Below are 18083 nucleotides of genomic sequence, written 5' to 3' on the forward strand. Positions count from 1 at the left end.
CCCATCACTTTATGGGAAATAGATGGGGAAACAGTGAAAACAGTGTCAGACTTCATATTTTTGGGCTCCAAAATCACTACAGATGGTGATTGCAGCCATAAAATTAAAAGACGCTTACTCCTTGGAAGGAAAGTTATGACCAACCTAGATAGCATATTCAAAAGCAGAGACATTACTTTGCCAACAAAGGTTCATCTAGTCAAGGCTATGGTTTTTCCTGTGGTCATGTATGGATGTGAGAGTTGGACTGTGAAGGAGGCTGAGCACTGAAGAATTGATGTTTTTGAACTGTGGTGTTGGAGAAGACTCTTGAGAGTCCCTTGGACTGCAAGGAGATCCAACCAGTCCATTCTGAAGGAGATCAGCCCTGGGATTTTTTTGGAAGGACTGATGCTAAAGCTCAAACTCCAGTACTTTGGCCACTTCATGCAAAGAGTTGACTCATTGGAAAAGACTCTGATGCTGGGAGGGATTGGGGGCAGGAGGAGAAGGGGACGACAGAGGATGAGATGGCTGGATGGCATCACCGACTCGATGGACGTGAGTTTGAGTGAATTCTGGGAGTTGACGATGGACAGGGAGGCCTGGCGTGCTGCGATTCATGGGGTTGCAAAGAGCCGGACACGACTGAGCAACTGAACTGAACTGATATCAGTAGTTTTCTCAAAAAAAAAAAAAAAAGGTGGCAGGTGGGTGCCCTAAACAGAAGATCTCTATAAATAGAAAGGAAGTTGTTTAACATCAGAAAGGAAGAATATGATAAGCAAATGTGTAAATACAATAGATTTTCTTTCTTCTCTTGAGTTTCCAACAAATATTACAGTGCTCTCTGATGTCCTACATGTATGTTGGAAATATTTAAGGCAGTTATATGGAGAAGGGCAAAGAAATAAGATTCCTCCAATTCATTTAATATGGCAAAATAATGAAACCAGTCATCTATGACAAGTTATGTTTGTATAATGTAGGTGAATCAAAATGGAATTCAAAAAAATGTTTAAGTATGAACCATATTTCCATAAGAAGGCAGAGAAAGGAAACAGAAAAAAAAAACCAGAAAATTAGCATAAACAAATGAAAAAAAATAGCAAACTTAAGTCCTAATATACCAATAATCTCATTAAACATAAACTGTCTAATACACATTAAAATACAGAGATTTTCAGAGTAGATTTTTTTTTTTTTTAGTGAACCAGCTATTTGCTGTCTAGGAAAAACTCACTTCAGATTAAACAGGCAAGTGAAAAGTAAAAGTATAGAAAAAGATACACCATGCAAGCATTAATTAAAAGAAAGTAGAAGTGGTTACATTATTATCATATAAACTAGAACCTGAAAACAAAGAAAAGCACTAGAGATAACGAGGGAAATTATATGGTAGTCAAAGTATCAATCCAACCTGGATTGATGGAAAGGATTATGCAAAGTGAAATAAGACAGAGAAAGACAAATACTATATGATCTCACTTACACGTGGAATCTACAAAACAAAACCAAAACACACAAAAAGCAATGAAAATGTGTTTCAATGAGTGAATAACAAATTCTGGTATGTCCATACCATGATTCAGCCAAAAAAAAAAAAAAAAAGGAATGACCTGTTGATAATGCAATAACCTGGGTAAATCTCAAAAAATTATAATACCATTTTTATAACATTCTTGAAAAAAAAAAGTATAGAGATGGAGAACAGTTTAGTGGTTGCCAGGGGTCGGAGGGTAGAGAAGGTAGAAATCAGGTGAGGCTGTAAAGAGGACACGGAAGATCCTGGTGGTGAATATGTTACCAATGAGAGAAGGCAAAAGTTACTCAGAATCTTTTTGTATTATTTCTTATAACTGTATGTGAATAAAATAAAATTACTTCAAAATAAAACGTTTCATTCAAAAATAAATAAATCTTGGTTTGCCTGTTTTTTCCAAATAGACTAGAGAATTTTTAGGTTTCCAATCCACTTTTTGTTCCATAGGACTGGCCTAAGAGTACAGTGTGTAGTTGTTCAGTCACCCAGTTGTGTCAGACTCTTTGAGAACCATGTACTGCAGCACACCGGGCCTCCTTGTCTTTCAGCATCTGGAGTTGGCCCAAGTTCATGTCCATTGCACTGGTGATGCTGTCCAATCGTCTCATCCTAGTAAACGCATTGTTCACTTGCACTGTGATCATTTATGCCTAGAGGTTTAGTTAACTTTTCCAGGTCTCTTCTACCTCGTGAAGGTGTCAGTTGGCTACGCTGTCAGGTTAAAAGGTAACTTTGTGGCTTCTTTGAAGGTTGGGGTAGGATGGGGAGGGAGCCTGCAGGAGTGAATTCTCTGTTCCATTGGAGCCGCCCACTGTCAGTCACTTATTAGCATTAATTTTAAATAAATAAACATACAAACAACTCACTAAGGCAAGATAAACTAACCTGTGCTATTGGCAGAAAAGTAGAAAAGGATTCATTTAATTAACAATAAATGCCTATTTCCTTAGCGCAGACTTGGCCATAATGTTATTTGTTCATTGAGGCAAATCACGAAAATTAAAATAAAGCAACGAATGTGAAGGAGTAAGAAGACAGCTTTCTGGCATTCCAGTTAAAGCCAGGGAAGTAAGAAACCTCAAAAAATCTAAAACTCTGGACTAACATATTATTTTAAATAGTTCTGTAAGTTTGAAAGTTCAAGTTAAAATGACTTTATTTTTTAGTCAGAACGTTCAAAATATGGGACAAGCAAAATTTATTCGATAGCAGTCTACTTAAAATTCTAATTATTTTGCATATGTTGTTTTATTTGAATCTATCCTCTTCGGAGTTTAATTACCTTGCAGTTTTTATTTCTAGCACATGAACATCAATTTGAACCTAACACATTAATCTCTAATTTTAGTTAGTAATTCACCCAAATCAGATCGCTCTCATGCCCATCTGTTACTTACGACTCCAGAACTTATTGGTGCATAAAGTTGTACAAACATGGTATAATCATTACCAGCTCTGGCATTTTGATATTCTATTCCAGTGGCAAAAGCAAAACAAAATAAAATGCAAAAAAATATTTTTGTTCAACCAACTGCCTCTTTGAGAGAGTGGATCTTGTTCCAATCGAGCACTTTGATAAATTGCAGCAGGCAATGGTTGAAAATAGTTGAGTTGAGGAGTAGTGGTGGGAAACAGCTAAACTGCATCACAGAAGAGAGGACATGGGGGCAATCAAAGAAGGAAAGGATAGGAAAAGAAAATGTGAAGATTGAGAAAGAGAAGGAAAGGTGAGATGGAGAAAGAGAAGAGAGGTGGGAAGATGCAGCTAGCAGACTACGTAAAGTGAAGTTGATAATCAAAACACACAGGTCATGAGACCACCAGAGAGCAGGTAAAGGCAAGTGTTTTAATACCTAATTTGAAGTTGTTTGTCCTTCTATAATATTCCTCTCTACTCACCAAACTCCCCCATCCCAACCTTTAATATAATCTACGACATTCACACACAAATTTCTTGCATGGAGAGAGAAAGAGGATAGTTCATTAATGAAAATTCGTATTAAAACTTAATTTCTTGCCAATGTTGACTTGATGTATAACAGGGCAATATAAGCAGGGCAACAAGAAGCTATATCTGCTAAGCAGAGCAGAAGCAGGGAAGCAGATGTAAGGAAGACCCAGAGGATTTAAATCTTCCTTTCTCCACAGTTATCTTAGAGAGCATTCCATCCTCCCCAATCTATAGGAACAGGGATACATACGTGTATCATAAGGAGGAAGACCACAGTTAATATCTAACCTATGCAGTTATACAGTCACTTTCAGAATCTGTGTACACACCACAAAATAAAATTTTAAGAGAGAAAACAAGAAAAGTTAATAGGAAAATAATAAATAATATAAAATTATGAAAGAATATTATTATTTACAGGATTTTTATCTCATTTGATTATAGAATGCAAAAATCTTAAATGCAAAGGGTTAAGTAGACAACACTTCATGCTAATGGCAAAAAAAATGAAATCTGGCTAATGAAAGTTAGGAAATCAAATACTATCTATGAGCAGGAAGAAAGTTCTATACCAATTCAGGTAGGTATGTTGGTGAAAGTTCACTTCCTGTATAACAATATTGCATTAAAATAATAAGAGGTTTATATACTCGAGTCCTTCGCCACGAGTTAAAGCTAAAATAACTTCAAGGGAAAATCCAATACAAAACAATTCCACAAATTCAGGAAAGAGCTCCAAAAGTTTTGATTTAAAATTATAGTATTGACTACAAAGACACTTCACAATAATGAAAATATCAACTAGATTTAGAGATAATAAGGCTTTTCTACATTAGACATGAGAATATTATTGTTAAGGAGGCTAGAATTTGGAGGACCAGAAAGGAAAACACTAAATGTGACAGGATGATTATGATAATGAATCAAACATCTGACTCCTCTGTATGTGCGTGTGTGTGTCTGCACACACACATGCATGCAAATGTGTATATGTGTGTGTGACTGTCTTTCAAGTTAAAAACAACTGATTATTATTGGTGATTGATATTTTTATGGCAATGGTAAGTTGAAATGCGATATCTAAGCATCATCCTTTCTGTAAATCTGTACAGGTAAATTTGTCTAACCCTTCAAAATAAGCTACTCAGCTTAAGATGGTTACTTGACAGAACCACAAGTCAGGGGGCTCCTACCTTTGTACGTAATAGGTCTGGCTTCATTTGTTCTCGTTAATAATCAGACATAAGACCATTCACTTATGCTTCAAATTCTATGAGACAATCAACAAAAATCCTTAGACAGTTGTTTATTAGGCAGGTGTAATGTGTTGGTCCTCTCAAAGCTGAGCTTAAGGTGTGCAGAAAACGGGAACAGCAGGAATGATTAATAAAGCTTAGCCTTGGATTCACTCTCTGCCAGGCCTCCAGAGGGGATCTTTTAGGTAAAACTCCCCAAAGAGCCTTGATCAGTTCCAGCTAAGAATTTAAAGAAAAACTTAATTAACACCTGCCAAACCATGCAGAGCAGAATATTAGGAGGGAAATTTTCCATGATTAAATTGAGGTTTAGATCAAGCTAAGTTAAAGAAATATAATTTAAAAAATGGTTATGGGCAAAGCAAAATTCAATAGTTCTTTTCCTAAAAGATTTGCTAATAACTTAATATCTCTTCATTGTGAACAAAATTAGGTACCCCCAAAATTTATACGTTGAAACTCTAACCCCCAAGTGAATTTCTCTGGCTATATGGCTGTTAGGGAATTCAGGTTAAATGAGAACATAAGGGTGGAGTCCTAAACCAAAAGGACTGGTGCCCTTCTAAGAAGGGAAAGAGAAATCAGAATCTCTCTCTCCATGCAGGCATTGAGGACAGGCTGTGTGAGGATACGCCAAGACGGCAGCCATCTGCAAAACGGGAAGAGTCCTCTCCAGAAACCAAATCTGCTGGCTCTCTGATCTGGGACTTCTAACTTTCAGAACTGTGAGAAAATAAATTTCTGTCATTTAATCTACCCAGTGAATGGTATATTGTTATAGCAGCTCGAGCAAATGAATGCACTCACATATATGAAATATTCTAGAGTTTAATTTGGTTAATGGACTATCCAAGGATTATTGAGAGATTGTTGTATACCCAGGCCTGGGGTAAACTGAAGTAGACAAATGAAATTTACAACACAATTCTCACAATGAATAGATTATTGTTGATTAGACAACAGTTACACAAAGCAATTTGTGAATGAAACAAAACTAAACTCAATGATGAAAATAATTTTAAAACTACCTAAGACACTATGTGGATCACAATAAACTGTGGAAAATTCTGAAAGAGATGGGCACACCAAACCACCTGACCGGCCTCTTAAGAAACCTATATGCAGGTCAGGAAGCAACAGTTAGAACTGGACATGGAACAACTGGTTCCAAATAGGAAAAGGAGTACATCAAAGCTGTATATTGTCACCCTGCTTATTTAACTTCTATGCAGAGTACATCATGAGAAATGCTGGACTGGAAGAAGCACAAGCTGGAATCAAGATTGCCAGGAGAAATATCAATAACCTCAAATATGCAAATGACACCACCCTTATGGCAGAAAGTGAAGAGGAACTAAAAAGCCTCTTGATGAAAGTAAAAGAGAACAGTGAAAAAGCTGGCTTAAAGCTCAACATTCAGAAAACGAAGATCATGGCATCTGGTCCCATCACTTCATGGGAAATAGATGGGGCAACAGTGAAAACAATGTCAGACTTTATTTTGGGAGGCTCCAAAATAACTGCAGATGGTGATTGCAGCCATGAAATTAAAAGACACTTACTGCTTGGAAGGAAAGTTATGACCAACCTAGATAGCATATTCAAAAGCAGAGACATTACTTTGCCAACAAAGGTTTGTCTAGTCAGCCTATGGTTTTTCCAGTGGTCATGTATGAATGTGAGAGTTGGACTGTGAAGAAAGCTGAGCACCGAAGAATTGATGCTTTTGAACTGTGGTGTTGGAGAAGACTCTTGAGAGTCCCTTGGACTGCAAGGAGATCCAACCAGTCCATCCCAAAGGAGATCAGTCCTGGGTGTTCTTTGGAAGGACTGATGTTGAAGCTGAAACTCCAATACTTTGGCCACCTCATGTGAAGAGTTGACTCATTGGAAAAGACTCTGATGCTGGGAGGGATTGGGGGTAGGAGGAGAAGGGGACAACAGAGGATGAGATGGCTGGATGGCATCACCAACTCGATGGACATGAGTTTGGGTAAACTCCGGGAGTTGGTGATGGACAGGGAGGCCTGGTGTGCTGCGATTCATGGGATCACAAAGAGTCAGACACAACTGAACAACTGAACTGAACTGAAGACACTGATACATAAGCAGACTATTCAAGGACTGCAAATAAGCTTAATCTCCAGGGACATTTTCCATTCATTATGACTGGAATGCGATTTTGGGATGTATTCTAAAGAGCAATTGGCTCACTAGGAAAGGAAACTATGATAGATTTGTGGTGTATACATGGGTTTCCCTGGTGGCTCAGCTGGTGAAGAATCCACCTGCAATGCGGGAGACCTGGGTTCAATCCCTTAGTTGGGAAGATCCCCTGGAGAAGGGAAAGGCTACCCACTCAGTATTCTGGCCTGGAGAATTCCAAGGACTCTATAGTCCATGGGGTCGCAAAGAGTTAGATATGACTGAGAGACTTTCACTTTCACTTTTCACATGGATATAGAAGACTGAATTTTGGAGTATCCGTGTGTGCTACATCTAGTGAGAAATGTTTTGTGACAAAGAGGATGGATCACAAACTGTGATGACAATATCAGATGCTTTAGATACCTAACAAAGATGACAATACTGGATGCTTTAGATACTTAACTAGCCACAACAATGTGTCAATGAGTATGATTTAAAGCAGGAGACAGATAACAAGAACAAATGTCTATTTTAGTGGGTAGAGTGAGAACAAAATATGGACGTGTAGGGGGTCCATAATATTTTCCAAATTCTAAAGCAAGCTGTGTAAAACAACCGAATTTCACGACTTGGAAAAGACAAAAAGAGAATTATGTTTTCTAACCATTATTTAGGAAGCCAGACTTCCTTTTTTATTACCGATGATTTCTATGAATTAATGATTCATAAGGATGCACATATCTTAAAATGAAAGCATCACAAAGATTGAAGATTCTCTTTAAAAACATCCCCAAAATGGTATTCCTAGGCAATTATGCTCCCATTTAAAATTAACTACAACAACAAAGCTCTCCATTTTATATAATTTTTAGAGAAAATCTGAAACTTACATCGTTCTTAATAGGCTTGACTCAAAGCACCAAGACTGAATATTAATAATTCATTCAATGTGATGGTAATCTAGAAAGAAGCCAAAAGATTTGACCACCTGATTTGAAGTGATCAGATCTTGTGGTAGCTAATTATGCCATGACTCAAGGAATTAAACAAGAAGATCCAAATATTAAAATGCTCCATCTCTGCATAATTGGACATATTTCTACATACTGCAGTTACTTTCTATGTCACATGCAGTGATGTTTATTCATGTATTTAATATTTTTTATTTGATTGCTCTAATAATTTTTAATGTTGATTTTCCTACTGCCATTTAAACAATTTTTATAGTAGTGTCTAGACTTTTGTTGTTGTTAAATTGTCAGGTCAATTTTTCTCTCCATAGCACTCTTAGACTTGACTAGAAATTTCATTGCATTTCATTGTCTGAACACAAATCCAAGTTACACTATAAAAATAAAGCATCTACATTAATATTAGACTCACTATATGAAGCAAATGCTTTCAACCAAATTTCACTACTTTGTTTGACATACCTTGAAGCCCACGACAAAAGCTCTCATGTCACCTATCTTTTGTGCATGCATGCTAAGTCACTTCAGTCATGTCTGACTCTTTGAGAACCCATGGGCTGTAGCCTGTCAGGCTCCTCTGTCCGTAGGATTCTCCAGGCAAGAATACTGGAGTGAGTTGCCATGCCCTCCTCCAGGGGATCTTCCCAACCAAGGGAAGGGACCTGCATCTCTTATGTCTCCTGCAGTGGCAGGTGGGTTCTTTACCACTGGGGCCACCTGGGAAGCCCTTATCTTTGTGTACTTTAAGTCAAACAACGCTGAGGCAGAAGGCAATACCTTCCCTAGAACCATATCTCAAATGTCCCACGTTTAGATGCAAAGAACTCAAAATAATCATCTTCATCCCAGGAACTCTGAAAAACACTGAGCATTGTTTTACATTTAACTTCATTCTGACCCAGTTCACGCAGTGCACAGGCATTTCAGTAGTTTCAAAGTAAGTCAATGCTTTGGCATGAAATCTCTCTGCAATTAAGATTTTCTAGAAAGTGGACTAAATGGTTTAATGAGACATTCCCTTGAACTGATCTAGGTCTGATGTGAAAATCACCTCTGTGGCTTCATGCTTTAGTTTCTTCCATAACAAAAATATTTTTTTTATATGATGGAGATACAGCTAATGTAAACATCACATAAGCACTGCTCTAGTTACTGAAAAGAAATTAGAAATAAACAGCTAGTTGAAATAAAGGATAGAGTGGCCCAATGTTTTTAAACACTAAATTGTTTCTGAAATTGATAAGCCAGATTAAAACCTTTTTAATGAGACACTATAAGCTGTTAAAATAAATTAGAGAGATTTTCTTAAAATTTACCAAAGCATAAACTACACATGTATGAAAAATAGTTGATGAAGATTTTTGCTTCTCTAAATCTTATGTCTGACTGCAAGCAACAGAAAAACTAACAGTGACTTCAATAAATACATATAGATCTCTCATGTAACAAAAGATGCAAAGCCAGGCAGTCCAGAACTGGTGAAATACCAAGTACCTTCTAAATGTCTGCTTTGCCATCCTTCACACATTGACTTTGCTGTCATGCCTGTCAACTCATGTTCAAAGGGTGACACTCTACTGGTCATGAAAAAGAGTGAAGAGCCCCTGGTTCCTTTTCATGAGAAAATTGAAAGCTTTCCTGGGAGCCTTTTACAAAAGACCTCTTACATCTCATTAGCTAGAACTAGGCAACATGGACATCCTTAGACCGATTATTAACCAAGATGAGTAAGAGTACCACACTGATTAGAGCAATAATGACTGATCCCGTTGCTACCAAAACAAATAAGGGTTTCTGGTATTCTGAGAAAATAAGGATTTCTGGTATCCTGAGAAAATGGGGAAAAACAAATGCTAATTAGGCTGCTGAGGGTGATGATAATGGGTTGGAACACATCATCTTTCTCCAGCAAATCATCTCAGAAGATAGACCAAATTTCTTTTGGTATCTCATGTTTCTCCTTGATTGAATCCAAAAGTACCTAATGCATTAAATTTTTATTTGTAAAATATTTTTAAATAAGTTGACAATAAAACTAAAAGCATTTTAATATATTTTAAACACTTGAAAATTGCCCACAACCCACCCTTAAACAAATAGAGAATATAGGCTGTCTAGTTCTTGACTGTATTTGTCTTGTGCTAATATAACCTCTTCACTATAACACAGACTCTCCTTCTATGAGTGGCCTTATGAGTGTGTGCTTTCGTCGTGACCGACTCTTTGTGACCCCATGGACTGTGGCCCACCAGACTCCTCCATCCATGGAATTTTCCAGGCAAGAATACTGGAGCAAGTTGCCATTTCCTTCTCCAGGTTATCTTCCCAACCCAGGGTTCCAACCTGCATCTCTTGCATCTCCTGCATTGGCAGGCAGGTTCTTTACCCCTGAGCTACCAGGGAATCTCCTACTCTTAAACCACCCCAAATCCCTCCTCTTCTAGCTTTCCTTTAGTCTCTGCCCCATCATCACCTCTGACAACCTCATTTTCCTTCTAACTGCCCCAGTTCTCAATAAATATCCTCATTTCCCTATTCATTCCTCAGGGGCTACAGTTTAGCATCTGCCCTCATAAGCTTACTGAGGGGAAAAAAAAAACAACATTAAATGAAGTCATCGTATCAGATTCATTTTTTGCTTTTCTTTACCAACCTCCAGTTTGTAATGGTAGTGTGTACTCTGTTGAAACTCTCCTCTCTCGGCTCCATATTACTATTCCCCTGGATGGGAGGATATCATAGCAGTATGATAGTGTATGGACTCTACATTCAAACTCAGACTGCATTCCAAGTTATACTATTCAGTACTTGTAAACAGTAATAAGTCATTTAAGCAATCTGTGCCTCTGTTTTCTCATTTGTGAAAAAGGGAGAGTAGTACTATCTACTTCATAGGGTTGTTCTGAGAAAATTCAATTAAGTGATCCATTTAAAGGATTTAGCACAGTACCTACCACAGTTGCTGTTCAATAACAACTCAGTAGGAACACTTAACTATTACTCTTCTTTCTTTCTCTTCCACTCCTGGTCTGTTTGCAAAACTGGTCACTGATATGCAAAACAGGTATACCTCAAAAATAAGCTCAAATTTTTTTTAACAGCTTTGTTCAGATCTACATGTTCCAAAGATAAGACCAATGATTTCTTTCCAGCACCTCAGCTGGTTTACAAATTCTGACCAATCTCTTATCAAACCATACTAACTTCTTCCTAAAATCAGAACTAATTGAAACTCCCAAATCTTTTCAATTTGAATTGTTCTCTAGACAAATTCTCTAGGTTTCTATTTTTACAAAATAATTTATTAATGCACATATAAGGCTTGACTTTTATTAGTTTCTTGTTGATTTATTCCTATTTGAGGGACTTAAAATTTTGAATAATGCTTCTCTTAAATGAAATAGCAACTCTTTCCCAGCTTTCTCTTATCAGCAAGTGTGGCAAGCACACTTCCTAAATTACTAATAAAGAGATTTAGCAGGAAAGGACCTAGAATAAAGTGACTTGTGAAACGCCAGTTGCACTTACCCTCATGTTCCTACTGGCTTATCAATCAGAGTACTTTAGGTCAGTTGTACAACTTCAATGAATCCACCTAACTAATCTATTAGCCACTCAGTCACTTTCTAATCTGTGAAAGTGTTGGTCTCTCAGTCATGTCTGACTCTTTGTGACTCCATGGACTGTAGCACACCAGGTTCCTCTGACAATGGAATTCTCCAGGCAAGAATAGCAGAGTGGGTTGCCATTTCCTTCTCTAGGGGATTTTCCTGACCCAGGAATCGAACCTGGGTCTCCTACATCTCAGGCAGATTCTTTACCATCTGAGCTAAAATAACAACTCAGTAGGAACACTTAACTATTACTCTTCTTTCTATCTCTTCCACTCCTGGTCTGTTTGCAAAACTGGTCACTGATATACAAACTAAGATACACTGTTCCTACATTTTTCCATTTGTATACATGAGAATTGATATTTTATGAAGTAAAAATTCTAAAAAATTTTTAAACCTACTTTAAAATATGTAATGATGATGAAATGCCAGAGTTTATTTTTAACTTTTTGGAGTCATAAATTCTTTTGAGAATCAATAAAAAGCTATGGATCATCTTCCACACATAAAAAAAAATTGTGTGTGTTCATGCACACAGTGCAAATAGCTTATCACTATTCTGTACATAAGAAGAGAGGATATATGATTCATAATTATGACCATAAGAGAAAGAAATGAAATTCATTTTAACAAATCAATTCATTTGTAAACATCTATCTTTCTATCATTACTTTTTTCCTCCTTAAAAAAGCAAAAATTTATTTGACATAAAACAATTAAAATTTAAATTTTCTATCAAATGTCAGCCATTTAAAAACAGAGATTTCTCTATTTACACCATTTTACAAGCAACTTTTAAACAGCTTTTCAAAGGAGTTACTTTCTGTTATATAGAATGCAGTGACGATGGCAGTTTAGAAATTTCACTGATGACTCCTTCCAAGTGGAAACTAGCAACCCACTATGGTACTAAAGAATCTTGAGTTTTTTTTTTTTTCATGCTACATGCAAAGAGACCTGGACCATCACTTTGTTGTTGTTGTTGTTTAGTTGCTAAGTCATATCTGACTCCTTTGCGACCCCACGGACTGTAACCCGCAGGGCTCTTCTGTCTATGGAATTTCCCAGGTGAGAATACTGGAGTGGGTAGCCATGCCCTTCTCCAGGGCATCTCCCGACCCAGGGATGGAACCTGTGACTCCGGCATTGGCAGGCAGATTGTTTTATCACTGAGCCACCTGGGAAGCCAACCATCCCTTCTATGGAAGCCTTAATATCAAAAGAAGTCAGCAAGGCATAACTTATCAAGCTTTACAAGTGTACTTTTCCTATTGAACTGATCTTGTAGAATTAATTTTCTAAGAAATTCTGACACAAGGTAAACTGATTCGGAACCCTGACTGTGTTTCACAAACATGTCATAGACATCAAAGGATTCAGCATAACAACTTTATTATCTTACGGTACATAGGATAAAACTAGCATCAGTGGTATTATCAGTCAAAAATGTCTAAATGAGTTTACTGAAAAAAATAATTGTTAAAGCACTCACAAAAGAAGCCAAAAGCAAGATATTTGTGGGTGATTTTTAACTGATTTTAATTACCGACATCAAAGTAATTTAACTACATCTGAGCTAAGTTACGGAGAAGGCAATGGCACCCCACTCCAGTACTCTTGCCTGGAAAATCCCATGGACGGAGGAGCCTGGTAGGCTGCAGTCCATGGGGTCGCGAAGAGTCGGGCATGACTGAGCAACTTCCCTTTCACTTTTCACTTTCATACATTGGAGAAGGAAATGGCAACCCACTCCAGTATTCTTGCCTGGAGAATCCCAGGGACAGGAGAGCCTGGTGGGCTGCCATCTATGGGGTCGCACAGAGTCGGACACGACTGAAGCGACCTAGCAGCAGCAGCAGCAGAGCTAAGTTAAGCTATCTAAGGCTTCTTCCCAAAAGAAGCAAAGTGTTTGTCCTTCAGTTGTGTCCAACTCTTTTCAACCCCATGGACCGTAGCTTGCCAGGCTTCTCTGTCCATGAGATTCTCCAGGAGAGAATCCTGGAGTGGGTAGACATTCCCTTCTCCATGGGATCCTCTCAACCCAGGGATCAAACCAGGGTTCCAAAAGTTCTGGATAAATTGCTAAATTCTAGTGACTGTCCTCACATTTATGTCAATTACTTTTAAACAAATGGTAACAGATTCTCAGAATTATTTTGGGAGGGAATGCATGGGATGGGAAAGGGTGGAAATAAGATTGGGAGAAAATGAGATGGTGATTAAATTCTTTTCTATGAGATTATATACAAACTGTAAAATTAGAGTAGAGTGCAAGTGAAATACTGCCACCCAGTGGAATTAAGATAGAAATAAAATCTTCGAATGCAAGAATTTCATACCACTTTTCAACTAGAACAATAGAGCTTAATAATTTTAAAAGTACTTTCAAATATATTATTTCTAAAAAAAAAAAAAAACCCTGTGGGACAGACAACAAACATGTGAGTACCTCTTTTCCTGAGTCTGAGGTTCTAGCAGATTACATGACTTGACAAAGTCCTATATTTACCCAGCAGCAAAGCAAACACCAGGGCTCAGGGCTGCTGGCACTCATTCCGCTGCTGCTGATCCCACGCAGTTCCTTCTAAAAACAGCCTCTATCTCCACCACTGTCCAAAACCTGCACTTCATAGAGGAGAAAAGTGAGACTCAGAGATTATCTGGTCTTCTCAAACATTTCCAAGGGATTTCAGAAATATAGATTAAAGTAGAACCCTACTGGGGTTTCCCTGGTGGCTCCCGGATAAAGAATCTGCCTGCAATGCAGGAGCCGCAGGAGATTCAGGTTTGATCCCTGGGTCAGGAAGATCCCCAGGAGGAGGGCATGGCAACACACTCCAGTATTCTTGCCTGGAGAATCCTATGGACAGAGGAACCTGGTGGGCTACAGTCCATAGCGTTGCAACAGTCACACAGGACTGAACTGACAGCGCACACACACACACACACACACACTTACACACACTGTGATAACTGACAACTCCAAGTTTTCAGTGGCATAGAAAAGCAAAGGTTTACTTCTCTCCTGTGCTACAGCTCATTATAGATTGGCTAAGTAAGCACTCTCCTTCATGTTGTCGTCATCTCTGTGCTGGGACCTTCAGAAAGAGGAACCATTGTCTGGAATATCAATAGTAACCTCTTGTCGGAGAGAAAAAAGTAAGGCAAAGCAACATGAAATGACATACATCATTTCTTCTTACACTTCATTGACTAAAGCAAGCCATATGACAAAGGTATACATCTTCAATTGGGCAAAGAACAATCTCCCACAGGGAAAAGATGTAGATATTGGTAAACAATAATCAACTACCATACCCCCAACTGTTCCAAATATGCTGAGAAAAAGTGGTTCTCGGTTACACAGAGGAAAGAGGTCAGATCCCTCAATATGTGGGATGGGGATTCAAGCAACTTTACTTAAATATCAAAAAGAAAGGTTAGGGACTTCCCAGGTGGTCACATGGCTAAGAAGCTCCCAATGCAGGGGACCTGGGTTTGATCCCTGGTCAGAGAACCCAATATGCCACATCTAAGAGTTTGCATGCCCCAACTAAGACCCAGCACAGCTAAATAAATAAAAGGAAAATCTATCACAGAAGGCTGCTGCTGCTAAGTCACTTCAGTCGTGTCCGACTCTGTGCGACCCATAGATGGCAGCCCACCAGACTTCCCATCCCTGGGATTCTCCAGGCAAGAACACTGGAGTGGGTTGCCATTTCCTTCTCCAATGCATGAAAGTGAAAAGTGAAAGTGAAGTTGCTCAGTTGTGTCCGACTCTAGCAACCCCATGGACTGCAGCCTACCAGGCTCCTCCGTCCATGGGATTTTCTAGGCAAAAGTACTGGATTGGGGTGCCATTGCCTCACAGAAGGCTAGAGGGCTTGAAATATTTGTTTCATAAATGGGAAATAAAAATGAATATGTATTAAACAAGTAGACCAAGAAAAGGTATTTAGAATGTTTGTAAGTATGAGTGATGACTCTAAGTCCTAGTTCTGGATACAGCACTTTATCAAGAGAAACTCATAGAAGCTGCCTGTGTACAGGGAAAGATACCATATCTCATCAGATATGGCAGGGTTACTCTCTCATCACATGGCAGGGTTACTTAATCTACATATACACAAAACTATAGCTATGTGGGTGGGGCTACCAGAGCTAGATAAATGCAAATTATATCTATTATCAATCATCATTGCTGCCTTACTTACACATATGTTAAACCTACAAGTTGAGTGGGGGCAACAGAACCAGCATATGCACTAATTGCATATATGATGAACATGTTGTTCAGCTGCTAAGTCACGTCCAACTCCTTGCGACCCCATGGACGGCAGCATGCCAGGCTTCCCTGTCTTTCACTAGCTCATGGAGTTTGCTCAAACTCATGTCCATTGAGTAAGTGATGCCATCCAACCATCTTATCCTCTGTTGTCCTCTTCTCTTTTTGCCCTCAATCTTTCCCAGCATCAGGGACTTTTCCAATATGTCAGCTCTTCGCATCAGGTGGCCAAAGTATTGGAGCTTCAGTTTCAGCATCAGATCTTCCAATGAATATTCAGAATTGATTTCCTTTAGGGTTGATGAGTTTGATCTCCTTGCTATCCAAGGGACTCTCAAGAGTCTTCTCTAGCACCTCAGTTCAAAAGCATTGATTCTTCAGTGCTCAGCCTTCTTTATGGTCCAACTCTCATATCCTTACATGACTACTGGAAAAATTACAGCTTTGACTATACAGACCATTGTCAATAAAGTTATATCTCTGCTTTTTAATATGCTCTCTAAGTTTGCCATAGCTTTCCTTCAAGGAACAAGCATTTTTTAATTTTATGGCTTCAGTCACCATCTGCAGTGATTTTGGAGCCCAAGAAAATAAAATCTGCCACTGTTTCCACTTTTTCCCCATCTATTTGCCATGAAGTGATGGGACTAGATGCCATGATCTTTGTTTTTTGAATGTTTACTTTTAAGGCAGTTTTTTCACTCTCCTTTTCACCCTCATCAAGAGGCTCTTCACTTTCTGTCATTAAAATAGTATCATCTGCATATTTGAAGTTGTTATTTTTCATGGCAATCTTGATTCCAGCTTGTGATTTATCCAGCCTGGATTTTACATGATGTACTCTGCATATATGTTAAATAAGCAGGGTGACCAAGATATATGAGTACACTAAACCATGCTATTTTCATAGCTCGCCTAGAAATGCCATCAGTGGACCATGACAGACACCCCTTAGGGAGTAAGATAATAATCCCCTAGGTTCCTAATCCAAAGAAGTATGTATATGCATGTGTGTGTGTTATGCATGAATCAGAAGGTTTTTTTAGATAGATTTAACAATTTTATATTATATAGTCATTTGTTGTACTTAATAATTTTATAATAAATATAAATTATTGAATGAGGTTAAATAATCTATATCTCTTGCCATCTCCTGTTTGACCACTTCCAATTTACCTTGATTCATGGACCTAAAATTCCCAGTTCCTAAGCAATATTGTTCTTTACAGCATCGGACTTCACTTTCACCACCAGACACATCCACAATTGGGTGTTGTTTTTGCTTTGGCTCAGCCTCTTCATTCCTTCTGGAGCTATTTTTCTGCTCTTCAGTAGCATATTGGGCACCTACCCACCTGAGGAGTTCATCTTTCAGTGTCACATCTTTTTGCCTTTTCATACTGTTCCTGGGATTCTCAAGGCAAGAATACTGAAGTGGTTTGCCATTCCCTTTTCCTTAAAGAAGTTACCTCTAACTGGTTTTCATATTATTTCCCCAAAGCCAATGGAATAATGTGGCATGGTTTGTTACAGATCTGAGACTGCTATAGTTTTAACAGAAATCCAAGAAAAGGATACAGCACTAATAAAGAGGTGCATAAAATATTGCAAGAAAATAAGCCTCTAGGTGGACTGAAAGATTGTTCTTAGGAAATAGCAGGAAAGTACAGGCAAAGTAAATTTTTTTAAATAAATAATTGCCAGATTTTGAAGAAACTGAAAGGTCATACTAGAAGTTTAGACTCATTTTATAGGAAATAAGAAATTGTCAAAGAATACTCAATCACACAGAGGACATTATCGAATCTGTGCTTTAGGAAGACAGCAGCGTGGAAGAAAGAATGAATAGAGAAAGGATGCAGTGGAGTTAGACCTGTAGAAGTCACTGAAATTCCAAGGAACCAAACTGACTGCAGAGGCAGGAAGATGAATGTAAAACAGGATGCAGGTGCAGTTTGAAATATTTCACCTGCAGAATCTCTTACAGTGGTCTCCCAAGTCAGCAGCTTGTCAAAAGCACTTGTAAAAATCTTACTCCCTGGACAATCTCAGAATTATTAAATCAAAATCTTGGCCTAGGAAATGCCCTAGAGACTCATGATGCAGGCATTCCAGTCTAAGAAGTATGAATGTTTTACACACTTGAGTGACTAAGCCATAGTGTCTTCAAACCATGACAACAGAAAAAGAAACTTTGCAAAGGCTGATTATAAGTTGAGGTTTGAATAACCTGAGTTTAAAGTACTTGCAGGACATCCAGATGAAAAAGTCTCATAGACAATGGAATACATAAGCCTGAAACCCAGAAGAGGGATTAGAGCTAGAGCTATATAATC

At 38.2% G+C, this 18083-nt stretch overlaps 1 protein-coding gene across 4 annotated transcripts in view; it reads right to left on the minus strand.

The window, feature by feature from the left end:
• Window positions 1–18083, minus strand: part of EPM2A (EPM2A glucan phosphatase, laforin) — a 120442-nt gene that overhangs the window by 74741 nt on the left and 27618 nt on the right. The window contains exon 2 of one of the 4 annotated variants that reach the window (XM_055535877.1): window positions 13912–14082. The exons of the other annotated variants lie outside the window; for them this stretch is intronic. The gene's annotated coding sequence lies outside the window, so the exon portion shown is untranslated. The remainder of the gene's footprint in view (window positions 1–13911; window positions 14083–18083) is intronic. 4 annotated transcript variants of the gene reach the window in all.

Source organism: Bubalus kerabau, chromosome 9, assembly GCF_029407905.1.
Source record: "Bubalus kerabau isolate K-KA32 ecotype Philippines breed swamp buffalo chromosome 9, PCC_UOA_SB_1v2, whole genome shotgun sequence".
Taxonomy (NCBI): domain Eukaryota; kingdom Metazoa; phylum Chordata; class Mammalia; order Artiodactyla; family Bovidae; genus Bubalus; species Bubalus kerabau.